Raw genomic sequence first — 15,207 nt, 5'->3', positions numbered from 1 at the left:
CCACCTCCATCCCCATACCATCCCTTTGGGTCATCCCAGTGCACCAGCCCCGAGCATCCTGTATCATGCATTGAACCTGGACTGGTGATTGGTTTCACATATATTATACATGTTTCAATGCCATTATCCCAAATCATCCCACCCTTGCCCTCTCCCACAGAATCCAAAAGACTGTTCTATACATCTGTGTCTCTTTTGCTGTCTCGCATACAGGGTTATCGTTACCATCTTTCTAAATTCCATATATATGTGTTAGTATACTGTACTGGTGTTTTTCTTTCCGGCTTACTTCACTCTGTATAATCGGCTCCAGTTTCATCCATCTCATTAGAACTGATTCAAATGTATTCTTTTTAATGGCTGAGTAATACTCCATTGTGTATATGTACCACAGCTTTCTTATCCATTCATCTGCTGATGGACATCTAAGTTGCTTCCATGTCCTGGCTATTATAAACAGTGCTGCGATGAACATTGGGGTACACGTGTCTCTTTCAATTCTGGTTTCCTTGGTGTGTATACACAGCAGTGGGATTGCTGGGTCGTATGGCAGTTCTATTTACAGTTTTTTAAGGAATCTCCACACTGTTCTCCATAGTGGCTGTACGAGTTTGCATTCCCACCACAGTGTAAGAGGGTTCCCTTTTCTCCACACCCTCTCCAGCATTTATTGCTTGTAGATTTTTGGATAGCAGACATTCTGAGTGGCATGAATTGGTACCTCATTGTGGCTTTGATTTGCATTTCTCTGATAATGAGTGATGTTGAGCATTTTTTCACATGTTTGTTAGCCATCTGTATGTCTTTTTTGGAGAAATGTCTGTTTAGCTCTTTGGCCCATTTTTTGATTGAGTTGTTTATATTTCTGGAATTGAGCTACAGGAGTTGGTTGTATATTTTTGAGATTAATTCTTTGTCAGTTGCTTCATTTGTTATTATTTTCTCCTATTCTGAAGGCTGTCTTTTTACCTTTCTTATAGTTTCCTTTGCTGTGCAGAAGCTTTTAATTTTAATTAGGTCCCATTTGTTTATTTTTGCTTTTATTTCCAATATTCTGGGAGGTGGGTCACAGAGGATCATGCTGTGATTTATGTCGGAGAGTGTTTTGCCTACGTTCTCCTCTAGGAGTTTTATAGTTTCTGGTCTTATGTTTAGATCTTTAATCCATTTTGAGTTTATTTTTGTGTATGGTGTTAGAAAGCATTCTAGTTTCATTCTTTTACAAGTGGTTGACCAGTTTTCCCAGCACCACTTGTTAAAGAGATTGTCTTTCTCCACTGTATATTCTTGCCTCCTTTATCGAAGGTAAGGTGTCCATAGGTGTGTGGATTTATCTCTGGGCTTTCTATTTTGTTCCATTGATCTATATTTCTGTCTTTGTGCCAGTACCATACTGTCTTGATGACTGTGGCTTTGTAGTAGAGCCTGAATTCAGGCAGGTTGATTCCTCCAATTCCATTCTTCTTTCTCAAGATTGCTTGGCTATTCGAGGTTTTTTGTATTTCCATACAAATTGTGAAATTATTTGTTCTAGCTCTGTGAAAAATACTGTTGGTAGCTTGATAAGGATTGCATTGAATCTATAGATTGCTTTGGGTAGTAAACTCATTTTCACTATATTGATTCTTCTGATCCATGATCACGGTATATTTCTCCATCTATTAGTGTCCTCTTTGATTTCTTTCACCAGTATTTTATAGTTTTCTATATATAGGTCTTTTGTTTCTTTAGGTAGATATATTCCTAAGTATTTTATTCTTTTCGTTGCAATGGTGAATGGAATTGTTTCCTTAACTTCTCTTTCTATTTTCTCATTATTAGTGTATAGGAATGCAAGGGATTTCTGTGTGTTGACTAAACTTTACTATATTCATTGATTCAGTTCGGTTCAGTTGAGTTCAGTCACTCAGTCATGTCCGACTCTTTGCGACCCCATGAATCGCACCACGCCAGGCCTCCCTGTCCATCACCAACTCCTGGAGTTCACTCAGACTCACATCCATCAAGTCAGTGATGCCATCTCATCCTCTGTCGTCCCCTTCTCCTCCTACCCCCAATCCCTCCAAGCATCAGAGTCTTTTCCAATGAGTTAACTCTTCACATGAGGTGGCCAAAGTATTGGAGTTTCAGCTTCAGCATCATGCCTTCCAAAGAAATCCCAGGGCTGATCTCCTTCAGAATGTACTGCTTGGGTCTCCTTGCAGTCCAAGGGACTCTCAAGAGTCTTCTCCAACACCACACTTCAAAAGCATCAATTCTTTGGCACTCAGCTTTCTTCACAGTCCAACTCTCACATCCATACATGACCACTGGAAAAACCATAGCCTTGACTAGACGGACCTTAGTCGGCAAAGTAATGTCTCTGCTTTTGAATATGCTATCTAGGTTGGTCATAACTTTTCTTCCAAGGAGTAAGCGCTCTAGTAATTTTCTGGTGGAGTCTTTAGGGTTTTCTAACAAGAGGATCATGTCATCTGCAAACAGTGACATCTTTTCCATTTTGGATTTCTTTTACTTCTTTTTCTGCTCTGATTGCTGTGGCCAAAACTTCCAGAACTATGTTGAATAGTAGTGATGAAAGTGGGCACCCTTGTCTTGTTCCTGACTTTAGGGGAAATGCTTTCAATTTTTCACCATTGAGGATAATGTTTGCTGAGGGTTTGTCTTATATAGCTTTTATTATATTGAGGTATGTTCCTTCCATTCCTGCTTTCTGGAGAGTTTTTATCATAAATGGATGTTGAATTTTGTCAAAGGCTTTCTGTGCATCTATTGAGGTAATCATATGGCTTTTATTTTTCAATTTGTTAATATGGTGAATTACATTGATTGATTTGCAGATATTGAAGAATCCTTGCATCCCTGGGATAAAGCCCACTTGGTCATGATGTATGATTTTTTAATGTGTTGTTGGATTCTGATTGCTAGAATCCTGTTAAGGATTTTTGCATCTATGTTCATCAGTGATGTTGGCCTATAGTTTTCTTTTTTTGTGGCATCTTTGTCAGGCTTTGGTATTAGGGTGATGGTGGCCTCATAGAATGAGTTTGGAAGTTTACCTTCCTCTGCAAAATTCTGGAAGAGTTTGAGTAGGATAGGTGTTAGCTCTTCTCGAAATTTTTGGTAGAATTCAGCTGTGAAGCCATCTGGACCTGGGCTTTTGTTTGCTGGAAGATTTCTGATTACAGTTTCAATTTCCATGCTTGTGATGGGTCTGTTAAGATTTTCTATTTCTTCTTGATTCAATTTTGGAAAGTTGTACTTTTCTAAGAATTTGTCCATTTCTTCCACGTTGTCCATTTTATTGGCATATACTTGCTGAGAGTAGTCTCTTATGATCCTTTGTATTTCTGTGTTGTCTGTTGTGATCTCTCCATTTTCATTTCTAATTTTATTGATTTGATTTTTCTCCCTTTGTTTCTTGATAGGTCTGGCTACTGGTTTGTCAATTTTATTTATCCTCTCAAAGAACCAGCTTTTGGCTTTGTTGATTTTTGCTATGGTCTCTTTTGTTTCTTTTGCATTTATTTCTGCCATAATTTTTAAGATATCTTTCCTTCTACTAAGCCTGGGGATCTCATTTCTTCCTTTTCTAGTTGCTTTAGGTGTAGAGTTAGGTTATTTATTTGACTTTTTTCTTGTTTCTTGAGATATGCCTGTATTGCTATGAACCTTCCCCTTACCACTGCTTTTACAGTGTCCCACAGGTTTTAGGTTGCTGTGTTTTCATTTTCATTCATTTCTATGCATATTTTTATTTCTTTTTTGATTTCTTCTGTGATTTGTTGGTTATTCAGCAGCGTGTTGTTCAGCCTCCATATGTTGGAATTTTTAATAGTTTTTCTCCTGTAATTGAGATCTAATCTTACTGCATTGTGGTCAGAAAAGATGCTTGGAATGATTTCAATGTTTTTGAATTTACCAAGGCTAGATTTATGGCCCAGGATGTGGTCTATCCTGGAGAAGGTTCCATGTGCCCTTGAGAAAAAGGTGAAATTCATTATTTTGGGGTGAAATGTCCTATAGATATCAATTAGGTCTAACTAGTCTGTTGTATCATTTAAAGTTTGTGTTTCCTTGTTAATTTTCTGTTTAGTTGATCTATCCATAAGTGTGAGTGAGGTATTAAAGTCTTCCACTATTATTGTGTTATTGTTAATTTCCCTTTTATACTTGTTAGCATTTGTCTTACATATTGCGGTGCTCCTATGTTGGGTGCATATATATTTAAAATTGTTATATCTTCTTCTAGGATTGATCCTTTGATCATTATGTAGTGTCCTTCTTTGTCTCTTTTCACAGCCTTTGTTTTAAAGTCTATTTTATCTGATATGAGTATTGCTACTCCTGCTTTCTTTTGGTCTCTATTTGCGTGGAATATCTTTTTCCAGCCCTTCACTTTCAGTCTGTATGTGTCCCTTGTTTTGAAGTGGGTCTCTTGTAGACAACATATATAGGGGTCTTGTTTTTGTATCCATTCAGCCAGTCTTTGTCTTTTGGTTAAGGTATTCATTCAACCCATTTACATTTAAGGTAATTATTGATGTGTGATCCCATTGAGTTAAATTCACCCATTCCAGTCCATTTTAGTTCACTGATTCCTAGAATGTCGACGTTCACTCTTGCCATCTCTTGCTTGACCACTTCCAATTTGCCTTGATTCATGGACCTGACATTCCAGGTTCCTATGCAATATTGCTCTTTACTGCATTGGACCTTGCTTCTATCGCCAGTCACATCCACAGCTGGGTATTGTTTTTGCTTTGGCTCCATCCCTTCATTCTTTCTGGAGTTATTTCTCCACTGATCTCCAGTAGCATATTGGGCACCTACTGACCTGGGGAGTTCCTCTTTCAGTATCCTATCATTTTGCCTTTTCATACTGTTCATGGGGTTCTCAAGGTAAGAATACTGAAGTGGTTTGCCATTCCCTTCTCCAGTGGACCACCTCTCCACCATGACCCACTGTCTTGGGTTGCCTCATGGGCATGGCTTAGTTTCACTGAGTTAGACAAGGCTGTGGTCCTAGTGTGATTAGATTGACTAGTTTTCTGTGAGTATGGTTTCAGTGTGTCTGCCCTCTGATGCCCTCTTGCAACACCTACCATCTTACTTGGGTTTCTCTTACCTTGGGCGTGGGGTATCTCTTCATGGCTGCTCCTTACCTTAGATGAGGGATATCTCCTCACTGCCGCCCTTCCTGACCTTCAACGTGGGATAGATACTACTGCAGGCAGGAATCCCTCAGAAGAAATGGAGTAGCCATCATGGTCAACAAAAGAGTTCGAAATGCAGTACTTGGATACAATCTCAAAAACGACAGAATGATCTCTGTTCGTCTCCAAGGCAAACCATTCAATATCACAGTAATCCAAGTCTATGCCCCAAACAGTAGTGCTGAAGAAGCTGAAGTTGAAAGGTTCTATGAAGATCTACAAGACCTTTTAGAACTAATACCCAAAAAAGTAGGAAGTCAAGAAACACCTGGAGTAACAGGCAAATTTGGCCTTGGAATGTGGAATGAAGCAGGGCAAAGACTAATAGAGTTTTGCCAAGAAATGCACTGGTCGTAGCAAACACCCTCTTCCAACAACACGAGAGAAGACTATACACATGGACATCACCAGATGGTCAACACCAAAATCAGATTGATTATAAACTTTGCAGCCAAAGATGGAGAAGCTCTATACAGTCAACAAAAACAAGACCAGGAGCTGACTGTGGCTCAGATCATGAACTCCTTATTACCAAATTCAGACTCAAATTTAAGAAAGTAGGGAAAACTGCTAGACCATTCAGGTATGACCTAAATCAAATCCCTTATGATTATAAAGTGGAAGTGAGAAATAGATTTAAGGGCCTAGATCTGACAGAGTGCCTGATGAACTATGGAATGAGGTTCGTGACATTGTACAGAAGACAGGAATCAAGACCATCCCCAAGAAAAAGAAATGCAAAAAAGCAAAATGGCTGTCTGGGGAGGCCTTACAAATAGCTGTGAAAGAAGAGAGGAGAAAAGCAAAGGAGAAAAGGAAAGATATAAGCATCTGAATGCAGAGTTCCAGAGAATAGCAAGAAGAGATAAGAAAGCCTTCCTCAGCGATCAATGCAAAGAAATAGAGGAAAAGAACAGAATGGGAAAGACTAGAGATCTCTTCAAGAAAATTAGAGATACCAAGGGAACATTTCATGCAAAGATGAGCTTGATAAAGGACAGAAATGGTATGGACCTAACAGAAGCAGAAGATATTAAGAAGAGGTGGCAAGAATACACAGAAGAAATGTACAAAAAATATCTTCATGACCCAGATAATCATGATGATATGATCACTCATCTAAAGCCAGACATCCTGGAATGTGAAGTCAAGTGGGCCTTAGAAAGCATCACTATGAACAAAGCTAGTGGAGGTGATGGAATTCCAGTTGAGCTAGTTCAAATCCTGAAAGACGATGCTGTGAAAGTGCTGCACTCAATATGCCAGCAAATTTGGAAAACTCAGCAGTGGCCACAGGACTGGCAAAGGTCAGTTTTCATTCCAGTCCCAAAGAAAGGCAATGCCAAAGAATGTTCAAACTACTGCACAATTGCATTCATCTCACATGCTAGTAAAGTAATGCTCAAAATTCTCCAAGCCAGGCTTCAGCAATACATGAACCATGAACTTCCTGATGTTCAAGCTGGTTTTAGAAAAGGCAGAGGAACCAGAGATCAAATTGCCAACATCTGCTGGATCATGGAAAAAGCAAGAGAGTTCCAGAAAAACATCTATTTCTGCTTTATTGACTATGCCAAAGCCTTTGACTGTGTGGATCACAATAAACTGTGGAAAACTCTAAGAGAGATGGGAATACCAGAGCACCTGACCTGCCTCTTGAGAAATCTGTATGCAGGTCAGGAAGCAGCAGTTAGAACTGGACATGGAACAACAGACTGGTTCCAAATAGGAAAAGGAGTACATCAAGGCTATATATTGTCACCCTGCTTATTTAACTTATATGCAGAGTACATCATGAGAAATGCTGGGCTGGAAGAAACACAAGCTGGAATCAAGATTGCTGGGAGAAATATCAATAACCTCAGATATGCAGATGACACCACCCTTATGGCAGAAAGTGAAGAGGAACTAAAAAGCCTCTGGATGAAAGTGAAAGAGGAGAGTGAAAAAGTTGGCTTAAAGCTCAACCTTCAGAAAACGAAGATCATGGCATCTGGTCCCATCACTTCATGGCAAATAGATGGGGAAACAGTGGAAACAGTGGCTGACTTTATTTTGGGGGGCTCCAAAATCACTGCAGATGGTGATTGCAGCCATGAAATTAAAAGACGCTTACTCCTTGGAAGGAAAGTTATGACCAACCTAGATAGCATATTGAAAAGCAGAGACATTACTTTGCTGACTAAGGTCCGTCTAGTCAAGGCTATGGTTTTTCCTGTGGTCATGTATGGATGTGAAAGTTGGACTGTGAGGAAGGCTGAGCACCGAAGAATTGATGCTTTTGAAGTGTGGTGTTGGAGAAGACTCTTGAGAGTCCCTTGGACTGCACGAGATCCAGCCAATCCATTCTGAAGATCAGCCCTGGGATTTCTTTGGAAGGAATGATGCTAAAGCTGAAAGTCCAGTACTTTGGCCACCTCATGCGAAGAGTTGACTCATTGGAAAAGACTCTGATGCTGGGAGGGATTGGGGGCAGGAGGAGAAGAGGACGACAGAGGATGAGATGGCTGGATGGCATCACTGACTTGATGGACGTGAGTCTGAGTGAACTCCGGGGGATGATTGATGGACAGGGAGGCCTGGTGTGCTACGATTCATGGGGTCGCAAAGAGTCGGACACGACTGAGCGACTAAACTGAACTGTGATATCGTTGCCATTTACTTTACTGTTTTGGTTTCAGGTTTATACACCCTTTTTGTGTTTCCTGTCTAGAGAAGATCATTTAGCGTTTGCTGGAGAGCTGGTTTGGTGGTGCTGATTTCCCTCAGCTTTTGCTTGCTTCTCTGTAAAGCTTTTGATTTCTCCTTCATATTTGAATGAGATCCTTGCTGGGTACAGTAATCTGGGCTGTAGGTTATTTTCTTTCATCACTTTAAGTATGCCCTGCCATTCCCTCCTGGCCTGAAGAGTTCCTATTGAAAGATCAGCTGGTATCCTTATGGGAATCCCCTTGTGTGTTATTTGTTATTTTCCCCTTGCTGCTTTTAATATTTGTTCATTGTGTTTGATCTTTATTAATGTGATTAATATGTGTCTTGGGGTGTTTTGCCTTGGGTTTATCCTGTTTGGGACTCTCTGGATTTCTTAGACTTGGGTGATTATTTCCTTCCCCATTTTAGGGACGTTTTCAACTATTATCTCCTGAAGTATTTTCTCATGGTCTTTCTTTTTGTCTTCTTCTTCTGGGACTTCTATAACTCGAATGTTGGAGCATTTAATATTGTCCTGGAGGTCTCTGAGATTGTCCTCATTTCTTTTAATTCATTTTTCTTTTTTCCTCTCTGATTCATTTATTTCTACCATTCTATCTTCTACCTCACTAATCCTATCTTCTGCCTCCATTATTCTACTATTTGTTCCCTCCAGAGTGTTTTTGATCTTATTTATTGCATTATTCATTATATATTGACTCTTTTTTATTTCTTCTAGGTCCTTGTTAAACCTTTCTTGCATCTTCTCAATCCTTGTCTCCAGGCTATTTATCTCTGATTCCATTTTGTTTTCAAGATTTTGGATCATTTTCACTATCATTATTTGTAATTCTTTATCAGGTAGATTCCTTATCTCTTCCTCTTTTGTTTGGTTTGATTGGCTTTTATCCTGTTCCTTTACCTGTTGGGTATTCCTCTGTCTCTTCATCTTGTTTATATTGCTGTGTTTGGGGTGGCCTTTCTGTATTCTGGCAGTTTGTGGAGTTCTCTTTATTGTGGAGTTTCCTCACTGTGAGTGGGGTTGTACGGGTGGCTTGTCAAGGTTTCCTGGTTAGGGAAGCTTGTGTCGGTGTTCTGGTGGGTGGAGCTGGATTTCTTCTCTCTGGAGTGCAATGAATTATCCAGTAATGAGTTGTGAAATGTCAATGGGTTTGGAGTGACTTTGGGCAGCCTGTATATTGAAGCTCAGGGCTATGTTCCTGCATTGCTGGAGAATTTGCGTGGTAGGTCTTGCTCTGGAACTTGTTGGCCCTTGGGTGGTGCTTGGTTTCAGTTTAGGTATGGAGGCGTTTGATGAGCTCCTGTTGACTAATGTTCCCTGGAGTCAGGAGTTTTCTGGTGTTCTCAAGATTTGGACTTAAGCCTCCTGCTTCTGGTTTTCAGTCTTATTTTTACAGTAGCCACAAGACTTCTCCATCTATAAAGCACCATTGATAAAACATCTAGGTTAAAGATGAAAAGTTTCTCCACAGTGAGGGACACCCAGAGAAGTTCACAGAGTTACATGGAGAAGAGAAGAGGGAGGAGGGAGATAGAGGTGACCCGGATGAGATGAGGTGGAATCAAAAGAGGAGAGAGCAAGCTAGCCAGTAATCACTTCCTTATGTGCACTCCATAGTCTGGACTGCTCAGAGATGTTCACGGAGTTACACAGAGAAGAGAAGAGGGAGGAAGGAGACAGAGGTGGCCAGGAGGATAAAGGGGGGAATCAAAAGGAGAGAGACAGATCCAGCCAGTAATCAGTTCCCTAAGTGTTCTCCACTGTCCAGAATACACAAAGAGATTCACAGAGTTGAGTAGAGAAGAGAAGGGGGAGGGAGGAGATAGAGGCGACCTGGCGGAGAAAAAGGAGAGTTCAAAGGGGGAGAGAGCAGTCAAGCCAGTAATCTCGCTCCCAAGTAAGAATGGGTACTGAAGATTGGGTTCTTAAAAGTACAAAATTGATAACAAATACCAAAAGTCAAAGATTAAAAAGCTAGAGTAGAGGTTGCACTTTCAAAAATGCCATATTAAAGAAAAAAGTCACAAAAATTATAATAGATATATATGAAGTTTGCTTTAAAAATAGGGTCTCTCTTTTTTTTTTTTTTTGCAAAGTAATAGTAGGTTACAAAAATGAAAATTAAAGGAGTAATACAGAACTTAAAAATAAAAAAAGATTAAAGAATGATAGTAAAAATAGTAAAAATGTATCTAGGACTTTCTCTGGTGTTGTTATGGGCAATGTGGGGTCAGTTCATTTTCGGATAGTTCCTTGATCCTATATTTCTCAAGATCTATAGGCTCTTTCCTAGGTAGTCAGTATTAACTACAGGGTTTTAATCAATTGCACCTCTCACTTCCAACGAGGTTCCCTATGTTTTAGCTTCTGTTTGCTGGTCTCTTCAGTGTCTAATTTCCGCCCTGACACAAGGGGGCAGTGGTGGACACTTTTTTAGGCTCACTTGTTCAGTCGTACTGTGGGGAGGGAGGGACGCTGCAAATGAATAACGCTGGCATGTGCTCACAGTGTCTCGGCCATACTGGGTTTGTCCCCGCTCACTGCGTGTGTGATTTCCCTGTCAACACTGCTTAGGCTCTAGGTTGCTCTGCTGGGAACTATCTGAGGCCAGCCCTGGGTTGTATACACTTCCCAGGTCTAAGCCGCTCAGGTTCAGGTACTCAGGTAGCCCTCAGAGGCGCAGACTCGGTTGGGCCTGCGTTTTGTGTCCTTCCCAGGTCCGAGCAGCTCAGGTGACCAGGTGTTTGGCAAGCGTGGTCACTGTGACTTATCGCCTCCCTCGTCCCTGCCACTCGGTTTTCTGGGTGTACAACTGGCGCACCTTCTCAGGAGGATGTTGAGCATCCAGAATCCCAAGAAGTCTTGGTTAGCAACAAAGCCTGTTTGCAGTTTGGTAGATAATGCCTCTCTGGGGCCATGATTGCCCCTTCTGGCTTTGGCTGCACTGGCCTGCCTGTCCTTTGTTCTGTGAGTGGGCCTGGTGGGGTCTTAGGTTAGGGCTTTTCGCGCGGTAGCTATCCCACAGTCTGGTTTGCTACCTCAAGTTAGTTCCCTCGGATTGCCCTCGGGGCATTCAGGCCCGGTCCTTACTCTAAGCAATGCAGTCCACGCCTCCCTGCCCAGCCCTGGCTTGCTAGTGGCAGATGCAGGCGTCTGTGCTGCTTCTCCGCTGGGGCAGTTACCGTTGGGCACGTAATCTGTGGGGTTTAATTATTTATTTATTTTTCCTCCCGGTTATGTTGCCCTCTATGGTTCCAAGACTCGCCACAGACTCGGCAGTGAGAGTGTTTTCTGGTGTTTGGAAACTTCTCTCTTTTTTAAGACTCCCTTCCTGGGACAGAGCTCTATCTTTTATACTTTTTCCTACCTCCTTTCTAAGACAATGGGCTGCTTTTCTGGGTGCCTGATGTCCTCTGCTGGCATTCAGAAGTTGTTTTGTGGAATTTACTCAGCATTCAAATGTTCTTTTGATGAATCTGTGGGGAAGAAAATGGTCTCCCTGTCCTATTCCTCTGCCATCTTAGGACCGCATCCCCCTGAGTGCAGCACTTTAAAAGCATCATCTTTTAGGATTTTAAACAGCTCAGCTGGAATCCCATCACCTCTACTAGTTTTTTTTGTTTGTTTGTTTGGTTTTTTTTCACAGTAAAGCTTCCTGCGGCCCACTTAACCTCATACTCCAGGATGTCTGGTTCTTGGTGAGTGACCAAACCATTGTGGTTATCTGGTCATTAAGATTTTTTCTGTATAGTTTTTCTGTATATTCTTGCCACCTCTTCTTAATCTCTTCTGCTTCTGTTAGGTCCTCACCATTTCTGTCCTTTATTGTGCCCATCTTTGCATGAAATGTTCCCTTAGTATCTCCAATTAAAGAGATTTCTAGTCTTTTTCATTCTATTGTTTTCCTCTATTTATTTGCATTGTTCACTTAAGAAGGCTTTCTTATCTCTTCTTGCTATTCTGTGGATCTCTGCATTCAGTTGGGTATATCTTTCCTTTTCTCCTTTGCTTTTCACTTCTTTTCTCAGCTACTTGTAAGGCCTCCTCAGACAACCACTTTGCCTTCTTCCCTTTCTTTTTCTTTGGGATGGCTTTGGTCACCACCTCCTGTACGATGTTAGGAACCTCTGTCCATAGTTCTTCAGACATTCTGTCTACCAGATCTAATTCCTTGAATCTATTTGCCACATATGTGAGGCATGAGGTGGGGCAACCAAAGGGAATAAAACAACACATTGAACTGAATAATTCAAAATGTTGATCACACTAAAACCACAGAGCCAGAGACTAAACATAAAGTCAGCTTCTTTAAATGCTTTAGAACAAGCACTGACCCAAGAACAAGAAGACCTGGGTTCTATCAGGTTGAGTCATATAAAAGTGTTATTTTTATAGGTCAAAATTCAGTAGTGCCAGTTTCATATTGCTCAACCCACAGTTCCTGCTACACCACTCTGTGGTGATCTTTGGGATTTGGATAGGGCTTCCACATCTGTCCAGCTGATGATGCCTGCCTTGCCTAGTTTGTAGGGTTTCTGCAAGGACCTATACAAATTATACAACATTTTATTGAGTGTCTGCTTAAGAGTAGTTGCTTGGAAAACAAAAAATGACTAAGGTATAATGTTCGTTCCCAAGGAGCTAACAGCCAATGAAGGAAACAAAGAGAAACAACATTGGATATGATAAGCAAGTAAGGAAGGAAGCAATAAATTCTATTGGATTGGTAGACAAAATCATTTCAATTGAGCTCTAAAGGTTAAATAGAAGTTTCCCATGTAAAGGGGAAGAGACAAATTTAGCAAGAGGAACAACTTGAACAAGGCATGCAGGTGTGAAAGTGCATGGTAACTTGAGGAACAGTAGATCATCCAGTGGGTCTAAAATGTACAGGGTAATGAGGAAAGGGGTGTGTGAGGCCAAAAAGTTTGAAGGGGTGGGTCACACCAGGGTATGAAAATGATTGGATAAGATGCATCTAGAGGAACTGTAAGAAAGCATAGAGTGTTTTACAAATGCTGTTATTTACCTTGAATACATAAAAGAAAGTTTCCCTGAAAACTCATACCATCCCTCCCTGAAACTCACATCATCCCTTCCCTGAAAACTCACAAAAGGTTTGGCTTGAGTCATAGATTGATTTGCCAGATTTCTTAATAGAGTGTTTCCTCTCCCTAGGAGGCACGTAGAAATTTTCAGAGTGGTGGGGAGTGGAGAACAGGAAGTGATTCAGTTTGAGTGCTATCTCATTGTTGCCCCCTTCTTCCATATCAGTTAGTCTGATCTCCCCCAAGAAAGAATTAAAGCCACCACAAACAATGGAGGAGAGGGTCAGTGTAAGCACACTTCCCTCTTATCTTTTCCCTTCTGCTTCCCTGTAAAATCTCTCAGAATTAAGGCATTCAGTGTTGCCAAGCTTAGTCATATTTTCCATTTCCCCTCTCTCCTACCAGCCAGGATCAATTTTGGGGTGCTGACTTCTTTCAATAATTTTCTTGTACCCAACAATGGGTTAGTATAATTCCACCATACCCTCAGAGTTCCTCTGCACAAACAAGAACACGCAAGCCTGACAACACAGTGAATGGCACTGAAGGCCCAGGAATTCAATTTCACCTTATTCTACCAATGGCTCCCATGGAATAAGAGAAAGAACCAAATGGACTTGATTTCAAATTCTGCCTTTGCTACTTACTGACTATGTGGCCTTTTGCAAGACAGTTAATCACTCTGAGTCTCTATTTCCTCACTTCTAAAATGGAGGAAATAATATCAAATACTGGTGATATGGTGACTATTATAAACAATGTATGTAAAATATCTGATCCACAGAAGATGCCCAAGATACTGTAACTGTTATCACCATTAGTGTTATCGCCACCACCATCATGAAGAGTCTGAACTAATGCAGACTCCCTGCTGGTCTCATTCCTTCTCTCTTACTGCCCTCCATCTGTTCCTCACATGGCAGCCAGAGCACTCTTTAAAAAACTAAGTCATATTCCACCTTACTTAAAACCCTTCTTTGGCTTCCCATTGCACTTTGAATGAAATCCAACTCATTCCCCTGGCCTCCAGGGCCCAGCCCTACTTGGTTTTTTCCTCCTTCCATCTCCAACCCCATTACATTATACTCTTCCAATTGCCCAATCTGCTCCAGCCACACTGGTGCTCTTAGTTCCCTAAAAACTGCAAGTTCTGTCAGGGCCTTTGCCCCTGGAGTTTTCTCTATCCAGAAGGCATCCTCTGTCCCCTTTCAGCCATATGTTCTTCACACCCTTTGGGCACAGCTTAAATGCCACCTTCTCTGACCACACTATCTTAGTTCCATTCTAGTCCTTAAACTTCCTCATCAATCTAATTCTTATTTATCATATTGATTTATTTGTATGGTTTATTTTCTCAAAATATATCTCCCCCAAAAAGAATAAACTCCAGGAGGGCAGGAAGAAGTTTGCTTTATTCACTACTGTATCCCTAGCACCTAGCTGAGCACTAGAAAAGTGTTTGATTTATTATTGTTATTCTAAGCACTCTGTGCAGATACAAATCCATACCACTTGTGAACTCGGGACCTCAGAAAGGTTGGGATTTCTCTATAATGATTACTAGCTATATTTCTTTTCAAAGCATTTAACTACTTTGTAGGACATCAAAGATTAAACTTTCTATTTTCTGTATCATCCAAATTGTCCATAATGAACATATATTTTTAATAAAAATTTCTCATAAACTCTGCATTTTAACAAGACTCCTCACTCCAATTTGATTAAATTCATTTATTTTAAAAGTAAAATCCACAAAGAGGAAAGAAAGACCAGCAGCCAACTTAACACTCTTAAGGGTATCAGTTTTGGGAAGAGAGAAATTGCTAATCAAACCTCATATATAAGAGACATTTACTGATTCAATAAACAATTTTCCATTTGATCAAATGTAGATTACATGACAAAGTAAAATGAAAACTGTTGTGCAGTGTCCCATGGGTTAATGCTGCTGGAAGACATAGTCCCTGGCAACTAATGGGCACTCACTATTTGTGGAATGTAGGTTTCTGGAAGCCTTCTCCAGCCAAAGAAGCAATCATACACATGGCAACTTTGGAAACGATAATATCGCCTACATTTTTGTTGTTGTTGTTGCTCAGAAATGAATTACCAACTAATGAATTTCTTTTTAAGACACTATTCCTTGATTAAAATCTCATTTCAGGTTTTTATTTTACTTTTTTGTGATTTAGTGTTAGTCGCTCAGTCGTATCCGACTCTCAGTGACCCT

At 40.6% G+C, this 15,207-nt stretch overlaps 1 protein-coding gene across 5 annotated transcripts in view; it reads left to right on the top strand.

Annotated features, from left to right (window-relative positions):
- IL33 (interleukin 33) overlaps positions 1-15,207 on the top strand; it is a 70,891-nt gene that overhangs the window by 28,247 nt on the left and 27,437 nt on the right. The window contains exon 2 of one of the 5 annotated variants that reach the window (XM_013965943.2): positions 11,576-11,627. The exons of 3 other annotated variants lie outside the window; for them this stretch is intronic. The gene's annotated coding sequence lies outside the window, so the exon portion shown is untranslated. Of the gene's footprint in view, positions 1-11,569; positions 11,628-15,207 lie in introns of those variants that run through there. One more of the 5 variants, XM_018052011.1, reaches the window with a different exon arrangement.

Source organism: Capra hircus, chromosome 8 (genome assembly GCF_001704415.2).
Source record: "Capra hircus breed San Clemente chromosome 8, ASM170441v1, whole genome shotgun sequence".
Lineage (NCBI taxonomy): Eukaryota > Metazoa > Chordata > Mammalia > Artiodactyla > Bovidae > Capra > Capra hircus.
This window is presented reverse-complemented; position numbering and strand designations above follow the sequence as displayed.